Source organism: Bos grunniens, chromosome 1 (assembly GCF_055505025.1).
Source record: "Bos grunniens cultivar Pamir isolate PY7600 chromosome 1, Bosgru_T2T1.0, whole genome shotgun sequence".
Lineage (NCBI taxonomy): Eukaryota > Metazoa > Chordata > Mammalia > Artiodactyla > Bovidae > Bos > Bos grunniens.
Genome location: NC_141165.1, coordinates 148,599,589 through 148,608,034, shown reverse-complemented (window position 1 = coordinate 148,608,034; position 8,446 = coordinate 148,599,589). Strand labels below are relative to the sequence as shown.

General features: G+C 36.7%; 1 pseudogene; it reads right to left on the bottom strand.

Annotated features, from left to right (window-relative positions):
• Positions 1-4,152: 4,152 nt before the first annotated feature.
• LOC147380286 (U2 spliceosomal RNA) lies at positions 4,153-4,322 on the bottom strand (annotated as a pseudogene).
• Positions 4,323-8,446: the final 4,124 nt, after the last annotated feature.

The following is an 8,446-nucleotide window of genomic DNA, read 5'->3' as shown; positions in this document are numbered from 1 at the left end:
AACATTCAGAAAACTAAGATCATGGCGTCTGGTCCCATCACTTCATGGAAAATAGATGGGGAAACAGTGGAAACAGTAACAGACTTTATTTTCTTGGGCTTCAAAAATCACTGTAGATGGTGACTGTAGCCATGAAATTAAAAGACACTTGCTCCTTGGAAGAAAAGTTACAATGAACCTGGATATCATATTAAAATGCAGAGGCATTACCTTGGCAACCAATGTCTGTCTAGTCAAAGCTTTGGTTTTCCAGTAGTCTTGTTTGGATGTGAGAGTTGGACTATAAAAAATGCTGAGCACCAAAGAATTGATGCTTTTCATCTGTGGTGTTGGAGAAGACTCTTGAGAGTCCCTTGGACTGCAAGGAGATCCAACCAGTCCATCCTAAAGGAAATCAGTTCTGAATATTCATTGGAAGGACTGATGCTCAGGCTGAAACTCCAATATTTGGCCACCTTATGGGAAGAATTGACTCATTTGAAAAGACCCTGATTCTAGGAAAGATTGAATAAGGAGGAGAAGGGGGCGACAGAGGATGAGGTTGTTGGATGGCATCACCGACATAATGGACATGAGTTTGAGTGAACTCCAGGAGTTGGTGATGGACAGGGAGGCCTGGTGTGCTGCAGTCCAAGGTCTCAAAGAACTGAACTCAACTGAGCGACTGAACTGAACTGAATGTGTTTAGAATACATTTTTAAGGTCAACTTAGTATATGTAGTATAAACAGGTTATACCCTGCTTGTTTTTTTTTTTTTTTTTCCCCTTTGTGGACATATACCTGGAGAAAAAATGCAATTCCAGATATTCTTAAATGTTTTTGAAGTGCTTGAAAAACCTTCCAAACATATATGTAAGCCTTAGAATTCTATTCTTAAAAATCATCTATCAGCATGTCTTATTTAATCCTTTTATCTTCTCTACTTCTGAAATCTGGTTTCATTTTTCCTTGTTTAAACTTAGTCACTTAAGTTCTCAAATCAGGATTAGTAGAACTGCCTCATAAGGATACCTTGTTTTCCTATAATATCCCACCTCATCTCTTCCTGATGCTACTGCAGTAATGACTGCCCTAAAGTATATCTTCTTGATTCTCTTAGAGCACTTCCCATTCTGTGCCTGGTTTCATAACCATGTGATTATCTGTCTTTTGCTTCCTACTAGATAATAAGTGACTCAGAGGCTATGCATGCATCATTCCTCTATCTCCACAGAAGAACATGTACCATCCAAATGACTGACAGAAAATGAATAATCATTACCATACAAGTAAAGTATGTAAACATTTTAAAGTGGTGTTCAGCTAAAAGTATACAGTTTCATCATTAGCAAACATATGGGGATCAATCTACTGTTTATACTTAATGCAACCTCTTTAAAAATTTGTTGAATGCCAGGCACTGTGTATTAAGAGAATAATTATATGTATATATAATTCATAACCTATATAGTAAAAGAATCTGGAAAAGAATATATATATATATATATGCTTTTATACAGTTATATGGGCTTCCCTGGTAGCTCAGCTGGCAAAGCATCCGCCTGCAATGCAGGAGACCCCAGTTTGATTCCTGGGTCAAGAAGAGCCCTTGTTGAAGGGGTAGCTACCCTCTCCAGTATTCTTGCCTGGAGAATTCCATGATCAGAGAAGCCTAGCAAGCTACAGTCCATGGGGTCACAAAGTGTTGGACATGCCTGAGTGATTAAGCACAGCACTTACAGTTATATGTATAGAAGTCACTCATATGTTATACATATATATACACATATAATATGCATCTGAATCCCCTTGCTGTACACCTGAAACTAACACATTTTAAGTCAACTACACTTCAATTAAAAAAATTAAAGAAGAACATAATTATAACATAACTTTTCTACTGTTGAGGAGCTCAATGTATAGTGAAGGACAAAGTCTGTAACATGATAAAGTCAGAATACATTAAAAAAATAAATACAAAGAAAGGTCAGGGGAAGGAAAGACAGCAGATGGAAACATGGTACAGATGTATTGTTGCTCTAAGTATGATGGGTCTTAAAAGATGAGATCCTCTTCAAGACTATTATATATTAGCTAAGTAGAAGATACGGACTATTTCTAAATTCCCAAATGTCTACTTGGACAATTGGTGACATTCAACTTAGTTCTGTGAGATAGTTAACTATATAGTATTAATGTAAATTTTATGTTTATGATGATTATACTATGCTAAAATTGTAAAAGATATTAACATTTAATGAAACTTCTGTGAAGTTTATACCAGAACTCTGCATAATTTCTCAAATTTTTAAAAAAATTCTAAAAGAAAAAATTTAATGTTTAGCATATTTAAAAATTAAAAATAATTAAATATCAAGTTCTTTCATTCTTTTTTAAATTAATTAATTTATTTTAATTGAAGGATAATTACTTTAAAATATTGTGGTGATTTTTGCCATACATCAATATGAGTCAGCCATAAATGCACACTTATTTTTCTTCTGTGCTTATATGCTAGCTTCCCCAAGTATTTTTAAGATAAAATACTAACCTTTCTCCTTTCAGTTAGATTTCCTTCTTTTGAACATACAGGAAGCTGAACACTTTCATATTCCACTTGTAAGTTCCATCTTCAGCTTCTGAAATTGAAAGAATCCATAATTATAAGCTTTCTTTGTGGTTTCAATGAGAAGGATGGACATTTTTCAAGTAAACAAAATCATCTGCCTGGATAATGTCAAACCTAGAATTCAATCTCTAAATTACAGGCTGCCTACGCATCTCTTTATGTTTATTCTTCTCTCTTGCCAACACCTTTCATGTGTAGCATTTTTTTTCTCTGAACATTAGGTAAACAGAGTGCATGTATGAGCCAAACGAATAGGGTGGAAGCTCTAGAGATTTCCTATTTTGTGGATTAGGATCACCAAGATATTCTAGATGCTCATACAAGATCTAGTCACCTCCTAGAAAGAGTAAGTAGACAGTAGAGGGAAGTTTGGAAGGATGAGTCTAAGAAGTCAGTTGGCCAGAATTCATATCCCAACTCTGCCTCTAGCCAACTTAAGCTCTCTCTGCAAAACACAACTTCTCTGTGTCACCATATGTTTTGCCTAACAGATTTTTGATATTAAATAGATAAGCAGCACTTACACTTTGATTTATAATAATCATTTAATACATTCAAACTACTTTTATTATATTCATATTTCAAGTTCCTATTCACTAGACTTATTGTCAAGATTTTTCTTATTCAATATATAGATATGTGAAGCTATAATTAGTTCTGAGCTTTTCTTAGTTCTTGCCTCCTAAGAATTAATTGACACATTTAGAGCAATGACTAAATAAAGATTCCCTGTCTCTTGGTAAAATTAGATTTTTCTTACATTCCGCAGACAATCTTACAGCCTGTTCCCTTTCATTCAATAAATGAAATGCTAACTTTATTTAAATCTGTTAAATTATATTAGCATATATTACCTATACATTTACACCTATTTATTTATTTATCCTTGCTTATCCCACTTGCTGAAATGAGTGAATGGTCTGAATGTCTGAAGATGGCATTCTCTGCATGCTTCATGCAGATCATAATAAATTTTGAATAAGTTAGAAGCAAAACGTAAGTTATAGTTTTGCATAGCGAAAAACAAGTATGGTTATGCAAGTTAGGAACTCTGTGGCAAAGCCATATAATTCAGGTTCAGATTTTTCTGGGATGGCTCAGAAAATTTATATTTTAAAGCACTCAATTTGTACTGTCATATAAATTTAGAGCTACATAAAAATGACATTTCATTTAGAACTGTCTAAACTGTGAGTATATAAAGGATATTTAACAGTTTTCATTCTTATTACTGCAATTCATTTAAAAAAGAAAACAATTTTTTTCCAACAAAAATATCTTCCTCAAGAAAGTTTTACAAAAATTCTGTAGGGTGGCAGCATTTTCATGTAATATGCCAACACACATTTTGTAAGCTCATATGTTTATGGTGTGGTAAGAATGTTAAACCACAATTCATAAAGTGAAAAGGCTAATGGAAAATCTCTCTTGTATTTCTGAAACCAGCCAGCTGCTTAGACTTACATATTTTAATTCACAAATTATTACCTCACATCACATAATTCTGTATATTGGACATACTTTTGGTAGGGAAAATGTGGACATCTTCCCTTATAGACCTTATTAAATTAAAAACAAGGCATAAAATGTAGGTTTTCTGTTAGAAATCTAGTAATCACTCCATACTTGAACTTTATTTCAATAATAATGATATGCTTACTACTCTTAGAATGGATACTACACTTGATCTTAGCCAAAAGGCTGAGAAGCAATAATGATAAATATCTAGCAACTCTTTTCCCAATATGACATTAAATAAGAGAAAGATTGTTATATACACAGAAAAACTGAACCTGAAAGATGATATACCAAAATGGTATTGGTGCTTAAAATAATACAATCATGGGATTTTACCTTATAGCTTATGCATTTCAGTACCTTTAAGGTGTGTTGTTTTTTTTTTAATTGAACACAGATAATTTTAGAAATTGGTGTAGCAGGGGATGCAATACCACTCCTTTTTAAATGTATTTTATTCTCTCACTTAATCTTTGGCTTTGTGTGTCTAAGGACATAAGTTTAACATTTGAGAATACTTACTGATGTTCAAGCTGGTTTTAGAAAAGGCAGAGGAACCAGAGATCAAATTGCCAACATCTGCTGGATCATCGAAAAAGCAAGAGAGTTCCAGAAAAACATCTATTTCTGCTTTATTGACTATGCCAAAGCCTTTGACTGTGTGGATCACAATAAACTGTGGAAAATTCTGAAAGAGATGGGAATACCAGACCACCTGATCTGCCTCTTGAGAAATTTGTATGCAGGTCAGAAAGCAACAGTTAGAACTGGACATGGAACAACAGACTGGTTCAAAATAGGAAAAGGAGTTCGTCAAGGCTGTATATTGTCACCCTGCTTATTTAACTTATATGCAGAGTACATCATGAGACACGCTGGACTGGAAGAAGCACAAGCTGGAATCAAGATTGCTGGGAGAAATATCAATAACCTCAGATATGCAGATGACACCACCCTTATGGCAGAAAGTGAAGAGGAACTAAAAAGCCTCTTGATGAAAGTGAAAGTGGAGAGTGAAAAAGTTGGCTTAAAGCTCAACATTCAGAAAACGAAGATCATGGCATCCGGTCCCATCACTTCATGGGAAATAGATGGGGAAACAGTGTCAGACTTTCTTTTTTTGGGCTCCAAAATCACTGCAGATGGTGACTGCAGCCATGAAATTAAAAGACACTAACTCCTTGGAAGGAAAGTTATGACCAACCTACATAGCATATTGAAAAGCAGAGACATTACTTTGCCAACAAAGGTTCGTCTAGTCAAGGCTATGGTTTTTCCTGTGGTCATGTATGGATGTGAGAGTTGGACTGTGAAGAAGGCTGAACGCCGAAGAATTGATGCTTTTGAACTGTGGTGTTGGAGAAGACTCTTGAGAGTCCCTTGGACTGCAAGGAGATCCAACCAGTCCATTCTGAAGGAGATCAGCCCTGGGATTTCTTTGGAAGGAATGATGTTAAGGCTGAAACTCCAGTACTTTGGCCACCTCATGAGAAGAGTTGACTCATTGGAAAAGACTCTGATGCTGGGAGGGATTGGGGGCAGGAGGAGAAGGGGACGACAGAAGATGAGATGGCTGGATGGCATCACTGACTCGATGGACATGAGTCTGAGTGAACTCCAGGAGTTGGTGATAGACAGGGAGGCCTGGCGTGCTGTGATTCATGGGGTCACAAAGAGTCGGACACACCTGAGTGACTGATCTGATCTGATCTGAGTGTCCGTTTAAACCATGAAAAAAAAATCAGTTTATTAACAAAGAACTTTCAATCAAGCTAAATGTGATCAAATAACAAATCTCTGCTAAAAACTGATGAAAATGTGTTTAAGTTTAAAGAGCTAATGACATATACACTGTTTAACAGTTGTTTAAAGCAACTATAAATTATTTCCAACCAAAATCTCCAAGGTCTTAATTTAATGTTATTACCTTAGTTAGCCAATGCTATAGTACTGTGGAACCAAGTGCCTGATATTGATGTCTTTTTTGCTCTCTCCCTCTCATGATTTATTCTCTTCTTAAATTTTATTTTATATTGGCATATAGTTAACCATATTGTGTTAGCTTCAGGTGTACAGCAAAATGATTTGGTTATGCATATATGTGTATCTATTCTTTTTCAAACACTGCTATATTTAAAATGGATAGCCATAAAGGTCCTACTATGTAGCATGGGGAACTTCACTCAATTTTTATGTAACAATGTAAATGAGAAAAAATATCTGATATTAATGTCTTGCTCCCATGTTATCAGGTAAGCTTGAGAGGCTCTCCTCCTTTTTGCTTTCTTTATTTGAAACGAGAAGTCCACTTGAAAGTGAAAGTTGCTCAGTCATGTCCTGACTCTTTCCGACCCCACTATACAGTCCATGGAATTCTCCAGGCCAGAGTACTGGAGTGGGTAGCTGTTCCCTTCTCCAGGGGATCTTCCCAATCCAGGGATTAAACTCAGGTCTCTCACATTGTGGGCATATTCTTTACCAGCTGAGCTACAAGGGAAGCCCAAGAATACTGGAGTGGGTGGCCTATCTCTTCTCCAGTGGATCTTCCCGACCCAGAAATTGAACCGGGGTCTGCTGCATTGCTGGTGGATTCTTTTTTTTTTTTTTTTCTGTTTTCATCTACTTTTATTTTATTTTTTTAATTTACAATATTGTATTGGTTTTGCCATACATCAGCATGAATCTGCCATGGGTGTACACGTGTTCCCAATCCTGAACCCCCTTCCCACGATTCTTTACCAACAGAGCAATCAGGGAAGCCCAGAATGAACCCAGTAGGAGTGGTTGGAAGCTTCCAAAAATGTGGGGAGCCAGATGCTCATTGAGACCTCAGTTAGAATACACTGGTACCAGCTACAGTAGAGAAGTGTGTCCCTCCTATGGAGGTGGGGTTGTAGCACAAGGAGAAACTTTTGGTAAGTAATAATGAATGTGGGCTGCCCCCGTGGCTCAGTGGTAGAGAATCCACCTGTCAATACAGAAGACTCGGGTTCTATCCCTAGGTCAAGAAGATCCTCTGGAGAAGGAAATGCAACCCATTCCAGTATTCTTGTCTGAGAAATGCTATGAACAGAGGAGCCTGTCAGTCCACAGTCCATGGGGTCGAAAAAGAGTCAGACTAAAAGAGTCAGTCACTCAGGTGACTAAAAAATAGCACCAACAATAATGAATGTACTGCAGCTGTGTTTACCATGATGCTAGGGATAAGAGATATAAACAACACAGTGTTGGGTGGTAAATGTAGATGATTGATGTTATATAGAAAATATGGAATCAGAAAGTCAGACATTACTTATATTCTTTTGGGAAAGTCTGGAAAATCTTTATGGAATCAATAATACTAGAACTATGGAAGAAAAGTGTGAGTTCACAAGGAGAATAGATGGGTGAGACCATACAGAGAGCATAGCTTATACCAAAAAAATGGAAATAGAGTCACAGAAAGTATTAATTGATTAAGAAAACTTGTATAGTATAAGAATTGAGACTGGATTGTCTGGAGAGAAGTAGCAGGACTGAGATTGAAATGGAGGCTTAGAGAGAATTGCAAAATATTTGACTATAATGTTACAATTTGTGAAATCTACCTATGGATTATAAAATATACATTGAGTTACTTTATACTGCAGACCAGTCTGTTACACAACATAGTGGCTTAAAGCAACACCATTTATACAGTTAATAATTCTATGCATCAGCAATAGGGACCGGGTTCAGGGCGGTGGCTTGTCTGATCTCTACTGGCTCATCCATGTGGCTGCAGGATTTCCGGGTAAACAGAAGACTAGTGTGATTAGGAGTCACGTGAAATCTGATCCTTCATTGAATTAGCCCAGGCTGTTTACTTAGAGAAGACAGATAAATCCCAGGAGAAATAGTGGGATTGTTGAAAGTGTCTCACAACCTAGATTTGGGAACTTCATGTTGATATCTTTCTATTTCATTGCATTGGCCAAAGCAACTCATAAGATCAACTGAGGGACAATAGACTCCAATTCTTGAGAGTAAAAGCTTAAGTCATATTGCATGTGGAATGGAAACCGAAAAGAGCAAAAGATTGTGTCCACGTTTGCAGCTTACCAAAAGGGACTTCTGACTGATTATATTGGCACAGTGGGTGTAAACTCTGTGCTGGATTCATTTTGAATCTCATCACCTGACTTCAGGGTAATCAAATCTTGAAAGAAGAAAAAAATAAAGGGCTATAGGAACTAAGGAAATGGCAACCCACTCCAGTATTCTTGCCTGGAGAATCCCAGGGACGGGGGAGACTGGTGGGCTGCCATCTATGGGGTCGCACAGGGTCAGACACGACTGAA